At 39.3% G+C, this 23,651-nt stretch overlaps 1 protein-coding gene across 19 annotated transcripts in view; it reads left to right on the top strand.

The window, feature by feature from the left end:
* MAGI2 (membrane associated guanylate kinase, WW and PDZ domain containing 2) overlaps positions 1-23,651 on the top strand; it is a 745,411-nt gene that overhangs the window by 107,294 nt on the left and 614,466 nt on the right. The window contains exon 1 of one of the 19 annotated variants that reach the window (XM_071803470.1): positions 12,968-13,201. The exons of the other annotated variants lie outside the window; for them this stretch is intronic. The gene's annotated coding sequence lies outside the window, so the exon portion shown is untranslated. Of the gene's footprint in view, positions 1-12,967; positions 13,202-23,651 lie in introns of those variants that run through there. 19 annotated transcript variants of the gene reach the window in all.

Raw genomic sequence — 23,651 nt, 5'->3', positions numbered from 1 at the left:
TAATTGACTCCAGATTCCCTTTGTGCACTGAATACAAATGTATTGTTTGGTTAAAATCCTGGAGTCCAAATCAGACATGGCTCCCACTGACTCAAAGGGAAATCGTTCCTGAGTAAGAGTTCTAGGACCAAACCGACTGAATCTGTTGTGCTTCAGGGAAGCAAAAGCAGAGTTACCTGCTTTCATATCAGAACTTCTAGAAAAACATTATCACTCTCTCAGTTAAGCAGCATCAGCTCTTTAAGTTTTGGCTCCAGTTTTATTTCCTTTGTAGTTGCACAGAAAGCCCCATGGGTGGGGTGGAGTGAAGCTCTGTGAAACTGAGTTTCAGCTTTTTAAAGTTTTTCTTTATGTTTGCTAAATCCTTCAGGTAGAAATCGTTTATTTTCCTTGAGCATTCTCATTTGGGTTGCTTCATCCCAAGGAAGCCGGGTGGTGAGCCAGGGAAGTATTATCTGGGATGCAAAGCGTTTTGTGTGGCTCAGGGGAAGACACAGCAGCAGGTTGTTGTGGGCACAGCGAGAGGTTTGTCTGGCTGGGTTGGCACGCTCAGGGCAGTCAAAATGTGTGATACTCTTGAATGCAAAGTCACAACTGAGATATCTCGTGTCTTGATCTGGAAATTAAAAAGTGACTTCTGTGCAAGCAGAAAGGTCATAATCCTGGGTCATTCCTTTCTGCGAACCTGCAGAAGTGCAATACATGAATGAAAGGCTGTTAAATTCAATGGGAATTGCTGTGAACAATCAAATGCGCATCTTACTTGATGTCAAATACAGATACAGCTTCTCACTGGGTAGATTTCCCCAAAAAGATGGCAAAAATATGACAATATATTTAGGATATTTTAGAGCTGCATTAACTATACTGTGGTAACAAAAAGAGTAGAGCCTAGTTAAAGTTCTTATGTAAATCTTTTAAAGCGTTCATAACTACTTGCTTAAATACGAGCACAAACTTGTCCTTTGGGTGATCACTCAAACGAATTTCTTTTAAATGTAGTACACTACGAGGCCCTGAAACAGATTCCTGAGTTAGAGTAGCTCTGAGGTCCACTCTTATCTTGTGAGTGAAGGTGTTGCAGTGCATAAAGCGATTTGAAAATCTCAATTTTGGAGCTACAGTGATCAATAGGATGCATGATGGATTTTGTTGTTTATATTTCTATGTGCTTTAAGATTTAATAATTTTACTGAAGAGTTAATTCAGTGCCAGGACTAATGTTGCATTTAATGTGTGTTACAAGAGGACGAGAAGAACCACTGCTGCTGTTGTTGCCCTCATAGTTTCTCAGATGGTTTCTGTAGGTTATTTTTGCAAGGCAGAAAAAGCTTCAGCCTGGCTGGATGAATTCTGTTGTGACTGAGAGCAGGAAAGAGTTACCTGGGGTCAGGTGAAACCTTTACTGAAGGTCTTTTTAGAAGGTCTCGGGTCTTGGAGAGCAATAGACTGGAAGCAAAAGTGCTTTCCCTGGCTCTGGGGTAACTTGCTGCTACAAATATTAAAAACTGACATTGCTGTAAGAGAAGAACACGCTTCACAAACTTACCAGCGTATATAGTATTAAACTGAAACAAGTAACTAGGTCCCCTGAGGTAAAAGGATTAACTGTTGATGAGAAATTCTTCCCATTCCCCTACCCCCAATTAAATAAAAGATTTTGACTGTACAATAGAAGTTCGACTGCATCTAAGCACTTCTGGTGATTGGCTCCAATCTACACCTGCCTTGGACAGTTGATTTTAAGCAAATGTCTGTGAAATAAAATTTTTTAAAGTCTCCAGATTCCTCTGCAATTTGGCACAGCTGTGGCTGGTTTTCTCCTTTTTGGAGGAGTGGAAGGGGAATAAAGATTTTAATGTTATCAGGAATGAACGGTTTGGTAAATGGTGCAAATATCTGTGTAAAAAACCAAACAAACAGAAAAACAACCAACCAATAAAAAACTTCCTTGAAATCAGTGAAATTAGATGGGGGACAGAGAGGGGAAAAAAGGAAAGGAATGTTGGGAAGAGTCCAAATCCACAATCCCCACAGACATTCCACATTAGCAAACATCTTTTGTTCATAGGTGACATTTTTGACGATGCTCCAAATTATACAATGGGAGTAAAAATGGCAGATTTCCTACATAAATGCAGATGACAGCTGCATGATAAAATGTAAATTTGTAAATAAAGTGATATTGTTCACTCCTGCAAAGAGAGGATGATAAAGGTCTAGGGTAGTGTTGGGTGACCAAATAGAAATAGTTGAAATGTGTAAATAATAGAAAGATTTCATTCCTTAGGCTTACATTTTTGCTGTAGACAAATGCAGGAAGATACATTCTCAAACGTATTTCACAGATGTTGTGATCCACTGAAACTTGTGTGCGTGTGCTTAATTTATGTAAACACAAGTAGTGTTTACTTAATAGGACTATTCACATGCTCGAATTTATTAACATACTGTAATGTTATTAATAGGAAGCAGATGCTTTATTTCCACTCACATTGGTCATAAGGTAAATAGCACCAGGGAGAAACCAGCAATGTGTGTACCCCTCCAAATTCATTTCCAGGATTAACATTTAGCAGCTAGCAGCATCTCAGTTAGGAGACATAGTCTAAACCGTGTCGTTCTATGAGTGCATGTGCACGTGTATATGTTGTTTGGCAAAGGAAAAGGAAAAAATGTACCTTATTTTGACATGTATTAGATCATTCAAACTATAAAACTCTGATTTGTTTGGTAAAATTTACTGTAAAATAGATCTCTCGCTAGCTTTTTGCCATTAAAGAGGAGTGTTATGTTAAAGTCAAAAATCTACAAAAGGAAGTGTGATTGATTTATGTACTTAATTTTGACTTCAAGTATAGTAGTTATCTTCTAAAAAAAATAGTATGTACGACTTCAAATGTTAACTCCTAATAATTATTGTACAAGAATTAATTAGAAGAGTTTATTGGGGTTTTGAGTTTTTTTCCTTTTGGGGGGAGCAAAACAAATTTGGTAACTTTTGAACTCTTTGGTGAGAGCACATCAGAAGTTTCTGCCAAAATAATTTAGAAATTAGAAATAGAGTTACATTATCATTATGGTATCTAATAAAAACATAAAAGTAGTATCTCTGTTACCTAGAAATAAAATAAGGAGAAGGTTGCCTGGGAACTTGAGAGTTCATCTAGCTCCTTTCTGATCTGGAGGCAGGATCGACTAAAACTACGTATTTCCTGACAGATGTTTATCTGGCTCTTTCTTAAAGATTTTTCAGGAATGGAAATTCCATAGTTGTTGTAGCCAGGCAGTCCGTTCTGGTGCCTCTCTTAGACCAGAAGTGTTTTTTTCCAGCTCTCTAACCTGAATCTACATTACTGCACTTCAAGGTCGTTTTGTAGAACAAGAGAATTCTTTTATTTGTAGTATTAGCTTCCATGTATTCATTTAAAGGGTTTTTAATGTCCACCCAAGTCTTCTGTTGGTTAAATACTACTCATTATTCACTTAACATTTAATCCAGGATTGTACTAAAATCTAGAAACTGTAGTGTAGTGGATATATCTGCACTTACAGTGAGATTGATTTGGAGTACTTTAATTGTATCTCTTAATTATAGCTGCTTATTCTAGCAGATACTTGTGATGTCACCGATGACTGTCATACCAGGATGGGAAAAGAGAAGGCATGTAGAATATTAAGAGCTTTTAACTTTGTGAAGGTGGTGAATGTACTGTTTTAATAATATTGCATTTCTGTACTGCTCCCAGGTACCTACCATATATTTGTTGCAAGTTTTGTGTATGCTAATATTGAAACAAAGCAGAGATTGCAATGCTCAAATTGGTATTAATTTGGGTGATTTTGTTATAGAAACAGTGTGAGATATGGGAGACTATATTTTTATGTGTAAAATTATAAGGAACCTATTTATTAAGAGGTTGAAGGTGATTCAATTATAAGATTCACTTGTAATGAGTTGCAAGTATTAGGCAGATCATTGCAGCTTTTACTAATCTCGATTTAATTTCTTTTTTTTTTAATGTTGCAATTCTAAAAGCCAGAAAAATTCATGTTCTCTTTTTTTAAATTCAGAGGAAACTGCAGCTTGAAGTTACATGTACTGAATTATATTGAATGCATTGAATTTGCATTTGTGCTTGGCTGCTTGATTGGTTTTGTTTTCTTTTTGTTTTCATGTGGGAATAAAAGCAGAATGATCCTAAAAAATTATATTGTTGAAATGAGGGACTACAAATAGAGTATAGGATGGAAACAGAAAATCTCCAACAATACTGTTTTGCGGGGTATCCCATAAGGGGTTTTAACAATTGAGACTTGATTTGCTTGAAAGTCCAATTATATTAAAAACAAAGCAACAACAACCAAAACAAACCAAAAAAACAACCTTAGCCTTTTCAAGTGGGAAATGTAAAAATGCCAACACATTCGTGATGAGCCAAAGGCAGGGCTGGGGGTAGCCGTGGGGGGGAACAGAAGAGAGGGGAGGACCAGGAAGGGGGCTGCCCATAGCACCTGAAACACCGGTTGAATAGAGACCAGACATTAACACCTCTGATTATCTTTTAGATTCACTGCCAATCACTCAGTGTTTGAAGCAGTCTCTTTCTCACTGTGAGACGGATTTCTGTTAATTTAATTCTAAGAGCAGCACAGCCACAAGCGGGTGCAATGTACTCTCCTGACTTTCAGGTTGGCAGGTTGGAGTGAGCTGAAATACAAGTTCAGAGGTACTCATCAGTAATATCCAGTAACTTGTTAAACGCTGTCCTTGTGTTCTCCTCATTCTTCATGTTCTAAAATATTTTTTTTCTTTCCTCCTTCTTCTTTGTTGTTGGCCAATGCCTTCTAGGGAAAACAGAAAACATCTACTGTAACTTCTGGTCTGCTTAAGCTTTGAAAAACCTTATGAGCTTCACAGCTGTGGCATTCAGTTATTTTTATCTGCTTCTCTGTCATACTTTTTTTTTTTTTTTTTTTTTTTTGTGGTATCTCAGTGGCCATGACTGTTCGCAAACACATTTTTCTTTTCTCTGTGAGGATGGCAGATTCTTGACATGAAGACCTGGACTTGGGTCATTCTTGCACCAACAGGAACTTGGGGATCATTACGCTAGGATGGGAGTGGGGATGAACTTTGGCTTTGTACACGTATCAGATGTTGCAGTTCATAGAGAAAGGAAACCCATTGATCAGAGCGCTGTAAGTGCCTGCTGTACATGTTCTTGAGATGCAGGAAGCAAATTGATCTTTGAACTCAATAGGTCAGCAATCCATACGGAGTGTAGGTCATGAGTGATGGTCTTTCCTTTCAGATTAGTGATGCATTTATACAGTGCACAGGAGTGGTTTATCATGGTGAATTTTGAGATTGTGATTCCAAAGAATCTTGTCTCTTCAACCTTCTGTTTGTGGTCGTTGTCTTAGGGTCACTTGGAATTTATGTTGGAATATATATATGTATGTAGTAACGCAAATTACAATTTGTTTCCAGTAAAATGAAAGTATATTCAAAATTAATAAAATATTTGCTAATTTAATAATGAATTTCTTTTTAATAGCATAAAATTAAAGGTGGGATTCATCTGACCATCTGTAGTTAACTAAAATACAACCTTAAAGTGTTTATACATCCCCACAGAATATGAAAAAAAACTTGTAGTGGTCACCTAACTGTGTGTATCCACAAAGGAGATTTTAAGGTCAGTTTGTTATGGAGCATTTTTGGGTGATAGTGGCGGTGGGGTTTGAGCTTGAGAAACAGAAGAATGTATCCTACATCTGGCAATCAGAGCTGAGTTCTTGGTGTAATTGTTTTCTTGTGTAAAAGTGTGTGTGTATACGTACTTGTGTGTATATATATTTATATATATTTTTAAAAAATCCGATGCAACCGTATTTGGTTAATTAAGCTTAGTAGTGAGCAAGAAGTATGAACCTGTAGACGAGCATAAGGGTAAAATACAGCATAGGTCTACACACCAGCAGATCTGCTGTCTTAGACAAGCGGTTTCTGCATTGTAAATGTTTTCCCTGAACTAAGATGGTTGTGAAACAATTTAAATTATGTGGTAAAAATAATTTCTTTTTTGAAAACAAGAACATTGCTAGCAGAATTCCAAGTTGCAGTTATGAAATTAATGCAATTTCAGGAAAGGAATTAAAAATCAAAGTTACAGTTATTGAATTAATGCAATTTCCATGAGGCAATTAAAGTTAAAGCAGGAAACTACTGTTTTGGCATTGTATCAAGCTATAGGTTTAAGAAGTGTTATCCCAAACGCTTGAATAATTAGCAGATGCTTACATAAAGCACAGGCTGATAAATTAAGTCACTTTCACAAGCAGAGTTTTGTAATGGTGACCTATTAAAGAAACCCATATGATGTGATCAGGAAAATATAACCATGAATTTTAAAACCAAAACCAAAACCCCTTGGAATTATAATGAATATAGAAATTACTGCTGCCATCTACTGTTGGGAAAATAGAGATGACAGAAATATCCGAGCCAAGCAGTGGAAACGAGAATTGGAAAAGAGAAGTTGATAGAATTCCCTTCCTTAATATCAAAGTGAAGAAAAACCTGGTGGGAAGATAGTATAATTTTATCATGTTTCTGAGTTGAAACAATGTTTGGAACTTGCTGAGGCGTTTTTTTTATCCCTCAAACTCTGTGATTGCTCAGAGGAAAGCCAGGACCGGATATGTGTAATTCAGCTATTTTGGGACTGGAGTTTGTCTTGATAACTTTATCCTGTTTTTCTTTAGCTTTTAAATCTGATGCGATCAGTTCCTCGGCTTATACAAACAGGTGTTGTTCAAGTAATGTAAGTGTTGAAATCCCATACTAAAACATGACTGTGAGGAATGCTCTTTTTTATTATTATTTTTTTAACTTGGCAGAAACAAATTTCCTTCTTTGGCTTCTAAGAAAGCAGATAAATTTTGGAGTAGTTTGAACAACATCAGCAAGAATAACATAGATCAAAAGCATGACTGCAATAAAAATAAATCAAGTTTTTAAAGAAAAAAAACAATAAAGAACAATCTCTCAGCGTAAGAAAATACTTAAGGAATTTAAGAAATTCAACTGCTTGGGTTGTTCAAGTGAGCTTGAAGCAGTGACAAGCAAGCATGAAATGTTTGTCTGTGTATTGTAGAGAGCTTTGAGGGCTCTCCTGTTGGAGATCCTGTCTCTCTCATTACGGTCTGGTTTGGGTGGTTTTTTTTCGTCTTACGTCTGTACCCTGGTTTCATTGAAATCAACAGCAAAGGTCTTGATTACTTGAGCCAAGGTAGGGTTTCACCTGTAGGTTACCCTGAAATATGAAACTTGCTTCCAGGTCTATCTCCTGGGTAGAACCATGCTCTGGAGCATAAACTTTTTTTCTTTCACAGCATATTTTTTAACCTTTTTAGATGATTTTCTTAATGTGACTAGGATTTAATTTAAAGTTCAAGGTCAAGGAGGTGACATTCTTTCAGCAGTGAGATTGAAATATAATTTCAAAGGTCCAGTTTAGTTTCTTCCTGCTGCTGGGAGCTTGCCTGTAAAACTCAAGGGGAATTTAAACATCAGTGGTGAAATAAATGTACTGTACAGAAACACACAGGTAATACATTGGGTTTATTTTAAGAGGACTATAAAGGCTTAAGTCTATTTCAGGAAAAAAAAAAAGTCAAACAAATCATGGGCACCAAACTGCTGGAGGATAGGAAGGCTCTATAGAAGGATCTGGACCAGCTGGATCATTGGGCTGAGTCCAACTGTATGAGGTTCAACAAGGCGAAGTGCTGGGTCCTGCACGTGGGTCACAACAGCCCCAGGCAGCGCTACAGGCTCAGGGAAGAGTGGCTGGAAAGTGCCTGGGGGAAAAGGACCTGGGGCTGTTGATTGACAGCAGCTGAACAGGAGCCAGCAGTGTGCCCAGGTGGCCAAAAAAGCCAAGAGCATCCTGGCTTGTATCAGGAATAATGTGGCCAGCAGGACTAGAGAAGTGATCAGCCCCCTGTACTTAGCACTGGTGAGGCCACACTTCAAATCCTGTATTCAGTTTTGGGCCTCTACCTACAGGGAAGACATTGAGGTGCTGGAGGGAGTTCAGAGAAGGGCAATGAAGCTGATGAGTGGCCTGGAGCACAAGTGTGATGAGGAGCATCTGAGGGAACTGGGGCTGTTTAGCCTGGAGAAGCGGAGGCTGAGGGGAGACCTTATTGCTGTCTACAACTACCTGAAAGGACGTTGTAGCGAGTTGGGTATTGGTCTCTTTTCCCAAATAACAAGTGAAAGGACAAGAGGAAATTACTTCAAGTTGCACCAGAGGAGGTTCAGATTGGATATCAGGAAAAATTTCTTCATGGAAGGGGTTGTCAGGCATTGGACCAGGCTGTCCAGGGAAGTGGTGGAGTCACCATCCCTGAAGGTGTTTAAAAGACCTGTAGATGTGGTGCTTAGACGTGTTGTACTTGGCAGAGTCAGGTTAATAGTTGGCCTTGATGATTGTGAAAGTTTTTTTCCAACCTAAATGTTTCTATAGTTTATACATGGCTTAAATTTTGGACACCTCCCTAACAAAGTAGAATCCCAAACATGATATTTTCCTCAGGCTCCCTTGGTGCTGAAGCAGCTTTGGTTGCTGTTTCATCAGTTGCCTGTTGGAAGTTGGCTGTTACACAGCTCAGGGTGCAAAGTCTAAGGCATTCTGGTGAGGAAGGGGACACCTGTCCTGAAGTCCTCAGACTTGCTTAGGCATTTCATATTTTACAGCTACTTGATTACTAACCCCACCCCTGCTCTGGAGCAGGGAGTCCAGCCCCCCACGGTGCTGCTGGCCACCAAGACAAGTCCAGGTGGTCTTGTGTTGTCTTCTGGGGGAGTGAATCTGGTGTTTCTGGCTGCAGAGTGACCCACTGTCAAGGTGGTGGTGACACAACAAGCTGTGCTTGTCTGCCAGCGGAAGCCTGGGTGCGTGTAGGAGTTGGTACACTTGCAATAAAACCTTCATGGTCATCTTCTTGCTTCTAATGCATGCAGTACAGAGCTAATCTTCTCCTTCTGCCCAACATGCCACAGATAGGTTTGACCACTTGCTTATTTTCTGTGATGGTACTAGATGCATCAGTGGACAGGGTGGAGGGGATTTAGGCAGAAGAGATTCTGTGTAATGAGAGAGAAGGAAACTGGGGGACTGAGAAGATTTACAGCCAGGGAATGCCAAAATCACTTGAAAAAAAAAAAAGCTTTCTGTATAGAAAACTGTGAAATTCAGGGTTCCTGTGATTCACCATGGATGATTTTTATAACCCTGCTTCATTTAATACAGAAACTAGAAAGTATTGAATGAATTAAGCAGGACGGTAGGAAGAGAAGGAAGAGACTGTCTTGTGTTTGAAGCAGTTCAGTGCTGCTTTGAAGGACTGGATTATAGCAATGCCTGTACCACAGAACTCCTCTATTGTGTTAATCAACTTGTTTAAATCTGATTTTTCACAGAAAGGGGAAGCTGGGGTCTCAGTTACAGGCATGCTGAGCACTCAGAACTGATAGAGAAGTTGAATGGTTTGGATATGTAAAGCCTAAGTAATGTGAAGAGTTCTAGGAAGTATCAGATTGATTTCTTTGCTAACTGGGCACTGAATCACTAAATATAGAAACTTAGAATCATTTTGGTTTGAAAAGAACTTCAAGATTATCAAGTCCAACCATTAACCTCACACTACCAAGTCCACCGCTAAACCATGTCCCTAAGAACCTCATCTACACGTCTTTTAAACTCCTCCAGGGATGGTGACTTCACCCCTTCCCCGGGCAGCCTGTTCCAATGCCTGACAACCCTTTCTGTGAAGAAATTTTTCCTAATATCCAATCTAAAACTTCCTTGGCACAACTTGGGGCCATTTCCTCTTGTCCTTTCACTTGTTATTTGGGAAAAGAGACCAATACCCCACTCGCTACAACATCCTTTCAGGTAGTTGTAGACAGAGATAAGGTCTCCCCTCAGCCTCCTGTTCTCCAGGCCGAACAGCCCCAGTTCCCTCAGCTGTTCCTCACCACACTTGTGCTCCAGACCTTTTGCCAGCTTTGTTGCTCTTTTTTTTGGACGCCTATTTTAAGCTCTTTCTATCTTGCTTTTCTTCACCTGAAAAATGCAGATAATATGGTTCCCTTCGAAAATAAACTAGTAGTTTTTTGGTTGCTAGATACTATATCAAGGAACACTAGAAAAATTCCACAAGAAAATTAATCATTCGGTTTGCAGAGCATGTTGAATGGAACATGTTAAACAAAGCATATGGTCACACACTGAACACTCAAGAGAAAGCCAGATTTTAAGTATCTGTTCATTGATTGAAGTTTGCCCTCCATTTTCTGCATTAAAATGGGCAAAGATCTTGCAGAAGAATTTGTATATGGCTGTATATAGTGAAGAATGACATCAAAGTGCATACATGTGGAAAGATATGGATTATGGCATCTGCAAGACTTAGAATTTGTGTTAAGATACAGCTGAAGGTGCTGTAAGCTGCTGTGTTTTTTCTAATGTACTAAGCTCTCTTGCTTTTTCAGCCTCATACCCACTTAGTTTGTATATACTCTATCTTGCAGCTCCATTCTGTGTTAAACTGATGATACAATAATGATTCAGTATATATTGGTGCATATAGACTGTGAAATTATACCTTAAAATGATTCAAGGCAGACCTGGGAGGGGGGGGGGGGGAAATCTTATTCTAAATATGTTTTCCTTATCCAGGTAATTGATGATCAGGGATGGCAGAGTCTGTGCCAGGAGTACAAATCACTGCATAGATGGCTCTCAACTGTGAAATTGGTCAGCCCATCCAAGGTCTAGGCTGCTTAAAATATTGAGTATTAAACATATTTTCAGCTCTGTGTAAAATCTGAATAGGAGTGTTGTGTTCCTGATACTTTTCAAGGTTTTTCACAACCTTATTAACTCCCGTTTAGGATTTTGGTACTGCAGATAAAACTACTGGATTTATCTTTCTGTTGCGTATGCTTAATTTTTAGTATACATTGGGAAAAAAAGACCTCTTCTGTGCTGTACTTTTATGGCTTTGTTTGAATGTTGTTCGCATTAGCTATTCAGTTTTTGTTCACATTAGATTAATGCCGCAGCACTGTTAAAAAGCTGTGGTGGTGTAAAGGCACAGCGCTGATCTGCCTGCCTGAACGGGCTTCTGCTTTTTTGGTGAGGGTTTTGGGGGTGGTTTTTTGGTTGTGTGGGTTTTGTGTGTGTGTGGTGTTGGGTTTTGTTTTGTTTGTTTGTTTGGGGCTTGTTTTGTTTGTTTGTTTGGGTTTTGTTTGTTTTGGTTTTGCTTTTCTATATTAATGTTTTAGGATCAGTTGGTTTATTGTCTGCTGCGGAAGTACTTGTTTGTCCCCGGGAAGATGAACAGTTTTATGAATGTTGTACAGACTCTGAACACTAATGATTTGTGCCAGCATCTTCCCTTCAAAGATGCTCCCAGCCTTGATTGAAGTGAGAAGTGATTTCTAACATATGACTTGATGATTTGATAGCATCTGTAAACCTATGGGTCAGGGGCAGGAGAAGTCTCTGTGAGGGTTAAAACTTTGGCACAAATCCAGGTTAAAGTAGACAGTGAAGTGTTGTCAAAGGAGCGGTGCAACTGGAAGTGCAGCCCACCAGCTACCAACCCAACAGCACTGCTCTGCCTCTGAGAAAAGTTCAGGTTTGCTGTTTTATTTTAAAACATTTTGCATTGTTTACCTGTTTAGAATTCAACCACTCCTTGTTGATAATGAAAAACCTCATCCGTGCCATATTATCAGACTTTCGGTGTTTCCATACAAACTTCTGCGCTTCATTTTCATGATGACATGTGAGCCAGACAGGTAGAATTGGAAACTTAAGACTTTTTTACCCTAATTATGTTGAAGGTACCTTGCCAACCAGTGTATTAACCAAGTATATCACAGTAATGTATGATTTTGCATTAGTTTGTGCATCTAAATTATAGCTTTATTAAATTATAACCGTGGTAGCAATCTATTTGGCATATCTAAATATCAATACTATAATTTACCTCCCTTCTCCTTCTGTCTTCAGAAAGTTTCTTAGCTGTCCTGGTGACTCTGTCTGGCTGCACATTTAAACAGCAGACATTTGAAACTGTCAATTTTAAGCTATAATAATAGATATACATATTTAAGAATTTGGAATTGAGTTAGCAGCAGCCAGATCAATGCATGTGGTTTTTCAGTGCAGCTTTCTCAGATGATTTCTATTCTGGTCTAACTTGGGTGAAATAATTTAGGATCAAAAAGCCCAGGTTTGGTGTTTCATTTTAGTATGTTCAATATGAACTTTAAAGGCTCTACATTGGAATTTTGGATCCCATGAGGGGATAAAACTTGATAACATTTCTGGACTTCTGGTTGGGGAGCCTTTTGCTGTAGAATACTTTCTTGCTTCTTAAGCAATTTCTCTTTCTTAGTCAATAGAAATCACTTGTGCTGGTTGGATGGGGGAGGAAAAGATCAATGTAAGCTTTAAAATATTTTGTTGTTGTTTTAATGACTTTTAGACTATACTGTACCCAGCCCTCTGGTGAATGAGCTGTTCATTGTAGTGACCACTTTCCTGTGACTTGGCTCTTAGTGTATTTTCTAACAGCAAGGTGACACTGCCATGGGAAGATTTGTCATGTTTGGTGATAATGAGCATCACTGGGAGAGGCTTAGCAGGAAGCTCAAGGTCAGAGTGTTTCCTTGAACTGGTTTCTTTTTTCCTTTCCTAGGGAGGTGATCCCTGCAAGAGGGGTTGAGGCATTCCTGGAGTTGAATGAGGGAGGATAGATTATTGTGCTTTTCTAGATAATTAGAGACTTTTAGTCTCCAAAGTTCCATCCTGCAGCTTTCATGATCATTGGTTTTCACTGGAAAAAACAGAAAATCTGAGTAAAGAGAGAAAGCAGAAGAGACTGCATCACACTTCACTTATGAGAACTTGAGCTAAAATCCTAAACATCCTGGCATTTTTTAAGTGTTTGTTTTGATTACAAGACCAGCTTACTACTGTGTGGTTTTGGCAATGTCCGATCAGCAGAGTCCTGACCATGAAACAGCAATGGCTTTGGCAGTGCGGGGTTTTTCTTGAGCAATATTTCAGGACTCCTGTTCAAATCCTTCCCTCTCTGTGATCGTGCTCAGGTTAGTACGTTTTTTTTTAATTTTTCCCTTCAGGAGCCTAATGCTGCATTTTAAATGGAAAAATGTAAATTTAAAAAAGTAGATAAAAGAGGTATCTTTTGGAAACATCATTTAAAAAATATTACTTGAAATGTAAACACTGAAATAAGCATGTTAATCTTTTGTTATACTCAAGATTTCCTTGCTCTTCTCTGCCAGAATAATAATGGGGCTGTTCCCCCTGTAACTGTCTGTGTAGTGTGTAGAAGAAGGAGGTGATATTGCAAGTAATTTTTTTGGTCTGGAAAATGTTTTATTCAGACATAATTAAAATGGAACAAAAGAACTGAGTAACACTTGTTATTCTATTATATTAACTACCCTCTTCACTTAAAAACTTTCTTTTATGCGTAGTTGTTTTGGGAGTAGCTGGTTTTGGAGCAATCTTGGTAAAGTATCTGGGCAGTTTCTGTCTTGCTGGTTGAGTTCTCATGAATGCTCTTTTCAATACATGTTGCAAGATTTGTTTTTTGTTAAAGTATTGACTGACAAATAATCAGCTACTGATTTATTATTTTTTAAGTATAATACTATACTAAACCAGTATAATAATAAGACAATATGGGGTTTGCTTATTGGTGAGAAAAGGTCAAATAATCAATCCTATGACATATAATTCTTAAATTTAGCAGTTGGTTTGGAGCATTGTAGCTTGTTGGCAAACAAAAGTGTTTGGAAGCAGATGAGGTCATTGCCCCATGCTCTTTCTGGCAAGTAGGAAGATATTGCCATTTCTTTTTCACCCATGGGGGAAACAAAAATGAGAGAAATCGGATGGTCTCAGTTTTAGATGTGGTTCTGGGCTCCCATGTTCTTACGTGGTGTTCTTCACATGTGGATTACGTAATGCCCTTTCAAAATGCAGTATATAAAATAGCTACATTTACTGTTAGGGGGTTTGCTGGGGTCAGGAGCTGTAGGTCAGGATCAGGATCAGGCCCGTTGAGGGGACCTGGGGTCAGACCTGGTCCGGGGGTTGGTGGGCAAGATTGTGAGGACAGGGATGGGCCAGGACAGGGGTACCTGGTTTGTGAGACCTGTGGTCGGGCAGGGCTGGAGATGATGTCCCAAAGCCTCGCTTGGGCAGCTGCTAATGGTCCCAGGGGCTGGAATGGGGCCATGAGCAGAGTGGGGGGAGTTCTGGGGGCAGGCAGTGACATTGGGGTCCCTGGAGTGCCATCAGGTGCTGCATTTGCAGACTGACATCTTGATTTCTGCCAGCGCTAACAGATATTAAGTGTATCAGATAGTATGAACTCTGGAAAAAGCAGAGCATTTAGCTGTCCCAGCTCTTGCAAGCCATGCACCACAAAAGCTCAAGATGAGTTTTAGGAACTGGGGCTGACTCTGCACAATATCATTTTACTCATTATGGAAATTATTGACAGGAAACTTGACCGTTGGCTTACAAATAAGCACAGTCGTGTAACTGGCTCTTTTCACTGACGCAATTATAGACTTCGTAACACTGTACAGTAAAGTTTCAAAGAAGAGCAGGCTTGAGCAAACATCTAAATGAGCCATCTTGTGTGGATATGTAGCCACATGTAGTCCCTTCGGTAGCTCTGGGAATGACTATGCTTTTGGTGGACTGGAGATTTTCTTTTTGCTGCTCAAGTAACAGAGTGCACAGCTGGATTCTGTGCTTCATAAACACCCAATGGATCAACTCCAAAAGCTTCTCATTTAATGCTTTTGAACAATAATTTAGATTATTCACCCAAGTCTGGCTTTTGATTTTTGCTGAGTCTTTCTGCCTTGATGCTGGCAGCACTGGTTTCAAATGGAGAAGAAAGCCAGAAGAGAAAGCAGAAATATCTACTTCAGTCATTCTTCCTTGTGTTGCCAAGTAGCTTTCCATACCACACAGAGTTGCTTTGGCCAGGAGAAGCAGCACAGTCTTGTAGTTCTTGGCCCAGGTGTGAAAGGTTCCGCATCCGCTGCTTCCCTTCCCTAAACAGGTTGGTGCCAGTGGGACAGCCAAGGGACACCCGTGTCCTTACAGCTGTCCTGGCTGTCACTCATCTGGATGAAAAACTAAACTTTCTGTACTGGAGACTGAGCATGCAGAGTTGAGGGCTGCCCTCCTTTTCCACACCAGGCTTCTCGAGAGATCTGTCCTGATATCTCAGTCCCTCAGGGGCACCACTGATCAGAGCTTTTGGGTCTTGATTTTGAACCATTTCCTGGGATCAAAGGGAATTCAGAGGAAAATGAAGTCCTGTTTGTTGGAAAACTGAGACATCGGAGTTCAGTTTTGCTCATTTTTCCACAAGGGAATCATAGGGACAGATTCCCCAAAGTATGTAAAGAGAGCATGTGGTCTGAAAGATAATCTCTTGGCACTGCTTCTTCTTACTTTTGCAATTCAGTAGGGAGGGATAATCTTTTGACCTTCAGTTTCCCTTCTTGCCTTCCAACAAATGATGGAGACTAAAGAAGGAAGAACAAGGCACAGATCTAAGCTGATTACCCAAGAGATATGTACTCAAAGGTACCTTTTTTGAAATTGTTTTTTTCCTCCCTTCGGGGAGAAAAGACACCTACGTGAATTGGAAGATTAAATGGCAATTTATGTATAAGTAGTTATTCTGAGTGGAATTTCAAGTATGGTGAACGTAGACTTAAGAGGAATAAAAGTACACCTGCCCTAGCAAAGTTATAGCCACTTGTTTTTCACATTGCTTAGGAAGCTGAAACTGAGGGGAAAAAAAGCTTTCTTGCCACTCATGAAAAACTAAAATAGTATCTGTCTGTTTCGACTAAGTACCGCCAGTGCCACTGTGAGTTTCTGTGCACTTATGTGCACAGCTGCTGCTACAGATGACAATTTTTTAGTTCTGCTCCTCTCTTCCCATAACTAAGGGGAAGAAGACCTGATACAGGAGAAGTGGTCTCTTCCTTGCAATACATTTACTAGTGTGCCATCTTATTTGCTCCACCTCTGAGATACACATAGTCTTCCCTATGTTTTGTGAGGCTCTGAAATTTATCAATTCCAATATCTGTACTTGTGATATATATGATTGTCTGTAAAGATTTGCTTCCTTGTTTTTGACTTGGAGGTGTTTGTTCTTTTTCATGTTAACCCTTCCCAGACTGCAAATCAAAGACGTAACTTCAGCTCCCATGTCTGTGCATTAAAAAAGCAAACCACCTCAAAACCAAACTTTTGGCATCAGCCTGATACTAATGAAGATAAAAACCGTGTAACATTGCGATCTTGCTTTCACAAGTGATCCAACACTGGTGCTCAATTTATGATTTCTACTCTTTTATATATTAAAAAACAAACAAACAAACAAAAACCAACAAACCAAAAAAACCCACAACACTTCTTCAGTAGGAGTGAGATAAAGCTGTGTCAGCATGTTGTGCATAGTCTTCCACTTACCCTCTTCCGTTACAGAGGTTTATCTTTGAAACTGATATATAGACACTGAAATTAGATGTTCTGGCAAATCCCAGCTCTTTGTTCCAGTGCAGAAAATGCTGCAGAAAGCTTGAGGCTAACCAGAATCAATTATGGCAGATTGTGAGCCTTTTTTTTTTTTTTTTTTTTTTTTTTCCTTTCTGTCAGAGTCCACAGAAGGGAATATGTGGTGAGTGGCAAGTCTGAAGACGTCCCTAAAGCAAACCAATGGGGAGTATCACTTTGCAAGCGGTTTCTGGAATAACTGCAGACCTTAGAGCAAGCTGTACAGCTCCAAACCCACCCTTCCTGGTGTCAGTCCTTGCCATTAGCCAGGAGCTTTCAGTCTGGGAACTGACAGCTGACTGTAGCTTCAGACAAAAGGGGGGAAGGAGACATTGTACAGAGTGGGAACTTGTGGAGCTGTACAAGAATCTTGCAACAAAAATACCAGTGGTGTACAAGCCATGCAATATGGATGTTGGATCACAGTCTTTGAAAGTCTTTGAATAAAGTATGAAATGCAAACCAGGATTCCATCTATGAATACCTGTTGTTAAATCCCTACTCACTGTCCACATCTCCTGCAGTACACAGGCAGTTTTATTGATTTAGGGCATTACCTTTGCCCAGTATAAATAATTTTAATTTAATTGGAATATTTCTAAATAGGCAAAAGTCTCTTCAGGTAATAGGAATATTAAAATCAGTGTTTAAATATATAGGAGATGAAAACATGTTCTGCTGATCATCATTTGCTGCAGAGACAGAAAAATAACTATGTGCTTTTTAATGTAATATAACTTGTGATAAAAACCAGACCTGGTGTAGTAAGTGCTATGCTGGGAAGCCTGGATAGAATATGCAGCCTGTTTTAGTAGAAGCTGATCTTGGAAAGATGTTAAGTGAAGATAGTCATTAAAGAAGCAGAAGATAGTGATTAAAGAAACTGAAGATAGTCATTAAAGACACGTCTATGTCAGAAACAAAACTATAGCTCTGTTGTGGTTTAACCCCAGCCAACAACTAAGCCCCATACAGCCGTTCTCTCACACCCCCTATGGTGGGATGGGGGAGACAATCAGGAGGGTAAAAGTGAGCAAACTTGTGGGTTGAGACAGAGACAGTTTAACAAGTAAAGCAAAAGCCACACATACAAACAAAGCAAAACAGGGGATTTATTCTCTACTGCCCATGGGCAGGCAGGTGTTCTGCCATCTTCAGGACAGCAGGGCTCCATCACACGTAAGGTTTATTTGGGAAGACAAAAGCCATCACTCTGTCTTCCCACCTCCCTTCCTTCTTCTCCCTCCCATTTTATATGCTGATCATGATCTTATGTGTTATGGAGTGTCCCTTTGGTTAGTTGAGGTCCAGCTGTGTCCCCTCCCAACTTCTTTTCCACCCCCCAGCCCACTCACAGGTGGTGTGAGAAGTGGAAAAAGCCTTGACCCTGTGTGAGCACTGCTCAGCAGTAAAGAAAACATCCCTGTGTTATCAACACTGTTTCCAGTACAAATCCAAAGCAAAGCCCAGCTGTAGCTACTATGACGAAAATTAACTCTATCCCAGCCAAAACCAGCACAAACTCTTAGAGAAACCATCTGGGAATTGTAATTTCCTTTACAGGTATGCTTCAGTGAACTGGTGTTCACACTGGTCCTCTCCAGTAATTCCTCCATACTGCATCATATTACCCTACTGGCAGAAGTCAAGATCTGAAATTTCATCCATTTTTAAGGGATTTACGCATTTAGTTGACAAATGATCCTTAGCCACATGTTATCAGGAATAGTGAAATGAAATAATTTGGGAACTGGGCATCTAATACAGAAGGTGTAATATCCCATGAATCTGAAAAGACCATTGTCATTTCTCATGAATAACTGCTTTGTTCCCGCTATGATAGCCAGTGTGCCTGGCAGGCTTTGCATGAAGAAATTGGAAGCTGAATAGCCCATTGCAACCAAAAAAAATCAGCATCTTTCTTGCATTAGGTAGCAGTACTAGGGAGAGAACCAGCACCAAGGCTTGCAGGGTCATTTGGGTAGGAAAAAACCTGCCAACAGAATATCCTTGTGCATTGTAAGTCAAATTGGTACCACTTATAAAACACGTTGTGGTCTTTTCCAGTGTCAAAACTTGTCTGAACGGGTGATAAATGGTGTATCGCAGACTGGAAAGGTTGCTGCTATATATCTTCATATAGCTTTCCAGAGCCAGATAAAGAAGTACCAGAAAGAAGCAGCAGCAGTAATATTCATGGGTTTTTGCTGAGAAGGCTCTGGCTTGCTGTGCTGATTAGCATGAGAGCAGGATTTTCAACATACTTCTTTCTTCATTAAGATATAAGTTATCAAATTCAACTCTCAGTTCATAGCAACTCAAAGCAGACACGGTGGTCACTTTCACGAACTTTATAGTGAAGTTAACAAACCTGGCTTATTCTCCCGTTGGAGTCAAAGCAAAAAATATCAATGTATTGTGTCTAGTATCTTTGTTCTTGGATATCTTGATCCTATTGCTGCATTAAATGTGGGTTTTTTACGTTCATTAAAATGGTCCCTTTAAACAGGCATATGTTTAGGCTATTAAGGGAAAAGAATCTGCTTTAGAAGTCAGCACGTCCCCTTGGAAGCCTTTTTAGCAGTGTTACCTATGTGGATTTATAGCTAATGCTTTCTGATTTGTCCTAGAGTAAAACATGATTATGATCAGTAGCTGAGTTGGAAGCCTTCTTGGATGAGACCCAGAATAATACTTGTACTTTGGAAAAGTCCTCCTAATAGCCATAACCACAAATTTCCTCAGTAAATGTGATAAATGTTTATTTTTCATTTCAAGGATAAACATTAAGATCATCAGTGCTCTTACAAAATCAAAGTCGGGAAATTATGCTCTGTAATGGAAGCTGATATTTAGAATGCCATAGTGTTCTGAAAACATTAATAGTGCATTTACCAAATTATTTATAATGGTCACCTGGTAACAAATTTGAGCAGGTGTCTTTTTCAATGGCCAGAGGTAAACAAGAGCATGTCATTCTTACTTTTGAGCTGTTCAGATTTAAAGAGTAATTAGTTTTAACATACTGGAGTTGATGATGCTATGAAAACCCTCTTTTGATAATTCTCCTTATATTTACACTAAAAAATAAGATAACTCTGCTCACTTAAAATAATCCTTTTTTTTTTTTTTTTTTTCCTTTGATCTACCAAGATATGTTTGCCTGGTGAACCTAGAGAATATTTACAGGTTTATAAATGCAAATTTCTATCAGAAGTTATCATTGTATTAAATTGGACACTTGTCATGCCTGTGATCTGTGATAAGAGACACTAAGGAAAAAAACACCAAGTAGGCAAAATGCTTCTATAGTTTAGGAAAGAGTGGAGTTCTGGTTGTAGAAGTTGCATCAGCAGATTAAATATCCAGAGATGCTTGTTATTAGCAGAAAATGTAATAATTACTGTTATGATGGAAAGTTTACTTCCATTTTAATGGAGTTGCATACATGATTAAAGGGAATAAAAAAAAAAAAAAAAACAAACAATGAAACTGTAAAAATATGTGTAGTTTACATTGTGGTAGGGTGGGTGTCTTAGTGTGTTATTTTGTGGAGCTACAACTGCAGACAAAGACTTCCAAGCAGAAAGTATGTAGTACTGTTCATTTGCCAGCACTATTTGCAGGAGAGAAAACATGGCTTTTCCCTCAGGGCTTCAGAGATTTCCTGAAAATTTGGCATTTTTTGTGCTAAAATGTTAATGAGCTCATTTCCATGCATCTCCCCTGAGTTATGCTGTCTCTGAATGCAGGTAGTGGGGTGCAGGTGATAACTTCAGAAACAGTTGTCCAACTTAAGCCAGGTTTGAAAGAAAGATGAGTTTCCAATGACTGTGATACTGTGAGCTTTGGACACGGGGAGAGTCAAATACAAAGCTTCACTTTGAACATGTGAATTTTCCACTGTCAAATATTACCATGCAAAAGAGCTGGTACAAATGCCCCATGGATTGGTACATTTGCCAATACTTTTACTATTCTGGTATTTGTAAATAAAAGAGTAGCAAATGTAGACCAAAACAACCTCATCAGCTTCTACTGTTTTGTTTCTGTGTCTGGTCTGGTTCTAGGAAAATTCACACCCGCACAGGGAGCCCACAATAGAGCTGCAAGCAGCATAGTGTTCTGCGGTTTCTTTTGAAATATGATGTTGTTTCTGACATTCCTCCTGATGTGTGTAAGCATCACTCTTATTGTTTGTAGATTTTTGAGGAAAAAAATAAAAGCTCATTTTTAAAAACGCTTATTTGACTTATAGCTCATGTAATAAATTCAAGCCAAAAGGCAGCTTTTACCCTGGAATCATAGAGACATAGAATCATTTTGGTTGGAAGAGACCCTCAGAATCATTGAGTCCAGCCATAACCTAACATAACTCTATCACTAAACCATGTTCTTAAGAACCTTGTCTAAATTACTTTCAAACGCCTTCAGGGATGGTGACTCCACTACTTCCCTGGACAGCCTGACAACCCTTTCACTGAAGGAATTTCTCCTAATATCTAATCTCAGTCTCCCCTGGTGTAACTTGAGGGCATTCCCTCTTGTCCTATCACTTGATACTTGGGAGAAGTGACCAACTCTCTCCATGCTACACCCTCCTTTCAGGTAGTTGTAAACAGAGATAAGGTCACCCCTCAACCTCTGTTCTCCAGGCTGAACAGCCCCAGTTCCCTCAGCTGTTCCTCATCAGACTTGTGCTCCAGGCCCCTCACCAGCTTCTCTGCCCTTCTCTGAACTCTCTTCAGCACCTCAATGTCTTTCTTGTAGTGAGGGGCCCAAAACTGAACACAGGATTTGAGGTGGGGCCTCACCAGCACTGAGTACAGTAGCATAATCACTTCTCTAGTCCTGCTGGCCACACTATTCTTGATACAAGCCAGGATAGAAGCTTCATATTGTCTTTAAAAGTTCTTAAAAAGGTGTTCCCACAGCATCTTGGGAGTCTTGTTCCAACCTGTGAGCAGGTGGGAGCTGGTCCCACAGACTGCACTGTCCCATGCTCCACACCTCTCAATTCCTTTCAATGGGGAAGAAATTCACCGGCAAATCCAACCCCAGGAACATTCCTGGGTTTCACAGCTCTGACATAGTCTGTGAATGCTGTCCCTTGAGTTGACCTTCTTCATCACAAGAAGAAAGATGATCTCTCTCCCAGTATTTGTCTTAATTCAGATGTCTTTTGTAGTGGATTACAAATGTGTGAAGCCATTTCTTCTTGCAGCTACTACCATATTCACATCTGTGCCTCCCTTAATTGCATCGGATGCAGAAATCTCTCTTAATAGAATGAGCACCAGATTTTTCAGTATCACTGCAGTCCCATCCATCAAGAACTTTATCCGTCAACTAATTGTATTATCCCTGAGTGTTTTCAGTAGTTCAGCAGAACACAAAAGAAAAACGCCTTTACCATTTCTGTCTCTATTCTTTAAAAGTAGAAACAGTTCAGATATATAGGCAAATAAGCACAGAGCCAGCTAGTCATATTACATATTGCTACCTAGAGTAATTTCATTGGATGTCAATATCGATTTCTATTTAATTAGACTGACATTTACAGTGGGCAACGAAAAAAATCATATTCTTCAGGGACTGCTGTTGACCTCAACCTGGAAGATATTTTCAGAATCCATCAGAATGCTCCCATCTTAGAGATATTAAACAAGGGAACTTTTGCGACATATATTTCCTTGATAACACACAATGTTGGTAAATCAATGCAGAAAGCAGTACAGTCTCCACCAGCTTCTCTCTCACTTTGAGTGCATTTCTCATCAATGACACTTCTAGCTCCAGCATCATCTGGCCATTTCCAATTTACATAAAGTTTAGAAGAAAAGGTGATGAAGTCTCCTGGACTCTTCCTTGCATAAAAGACAAATGCATTATTTGGGGCACAGATTTGGAGGAGAGAATAAAAATTTCTTAAAGATTAGATGTGGAGGCACATGAAGATGGTACCGGTGGTGTCTCTTTTATGATCCCAGAAGTATTAGGTCATCCTAGTCTAGTTTTGAAACTATGTAAGAAAGAATTCTATTCCTTTGTGAAAACACATCCTGTCTTCAGATTTTGCTGAACACTTTGTATGCATTTTCTAAAGAGCTTGTTATGAAAAACTACGCAAACCATTAATAGGACTTTTAGAGCCTTACAAGCTCTATTTAAAGGCCTTAGTTCTTAATTGGATCCAGCTTTGATGTAATTATGTCTGCAAAAATGTTATGTACGAAGTCCCTAGCTTCACTGAACATGAGCAGCATTGTTTCTTCCACTGTTCCAGTTAAAATGAAAAGCTCTAATTCAACCGTGGCCTGCAAATCCATCAAGAATGGTGAGAGGTGTGATTATCACACAATATTGCAGCCCACAGAAAATGGTGAATGAAAAGTTTCCTTCTCAGACACATAAGCTTCGCAGCACTTGTGTCACAGGTCAGGACCACTGAGCTCCTGGCATTACAGCAGGAAAACATTTTGTGATCTCTGCCCTGCCGTAATTGCTGCTGCTCAGTCAACACAATGGGCAAGGACAACAGTAAGAATTCAAGTCTGTCATAAGTGCTTGGATCTTGTACAAAGATGCTTTTAAGTAATCTGTTATAGTAGTTGTCTATTTTTATTCCAGACACTATAAAAGCTTATGGTGTTTTTCTTTACAATGTGCCCCTTTGTATCTTCTGCCTTTGGCCATGCTGGAGAAGATGTGTTTTACACAAAATGCTTATTTGCAGCTAGTGCTAAGAAAGTAGGAATTGGTGTTTGCTATTTAAATAAAGGCACTGGACTGAATAAATAATTAAATTAAAAATGGAGAGTTATCTAACCATCAAATTTGTTTAGTGATTTGTCTTCACAGTGCCACTGTGTATGTATTTCTTTTCTGCATGACAGTTGGTTAATCTGTTTCGACAGCTACTTAATTTTATGA

This window comes from Patagioenas fasciata, chromosome 1 (assembly GCF_037038585.1).
Source record: "Patagioenas fasciata isolate bPatFas1 chromosome 1, bPatFas1.hap1, whole genome shotgun sequence".
In the NCBI taxonomy this organism is placed as follows: domain Eukaryota; kingdom Metazoa; phylum Chordata; class Aves; order Columbiformes; family Columbidae; genus Patagioenas; species Patagioenas fasciata.
Note: the sequence above shows the minus strand (reverse complement) of the source record. Positions and strands in the feature narration are given on the sequence as shown.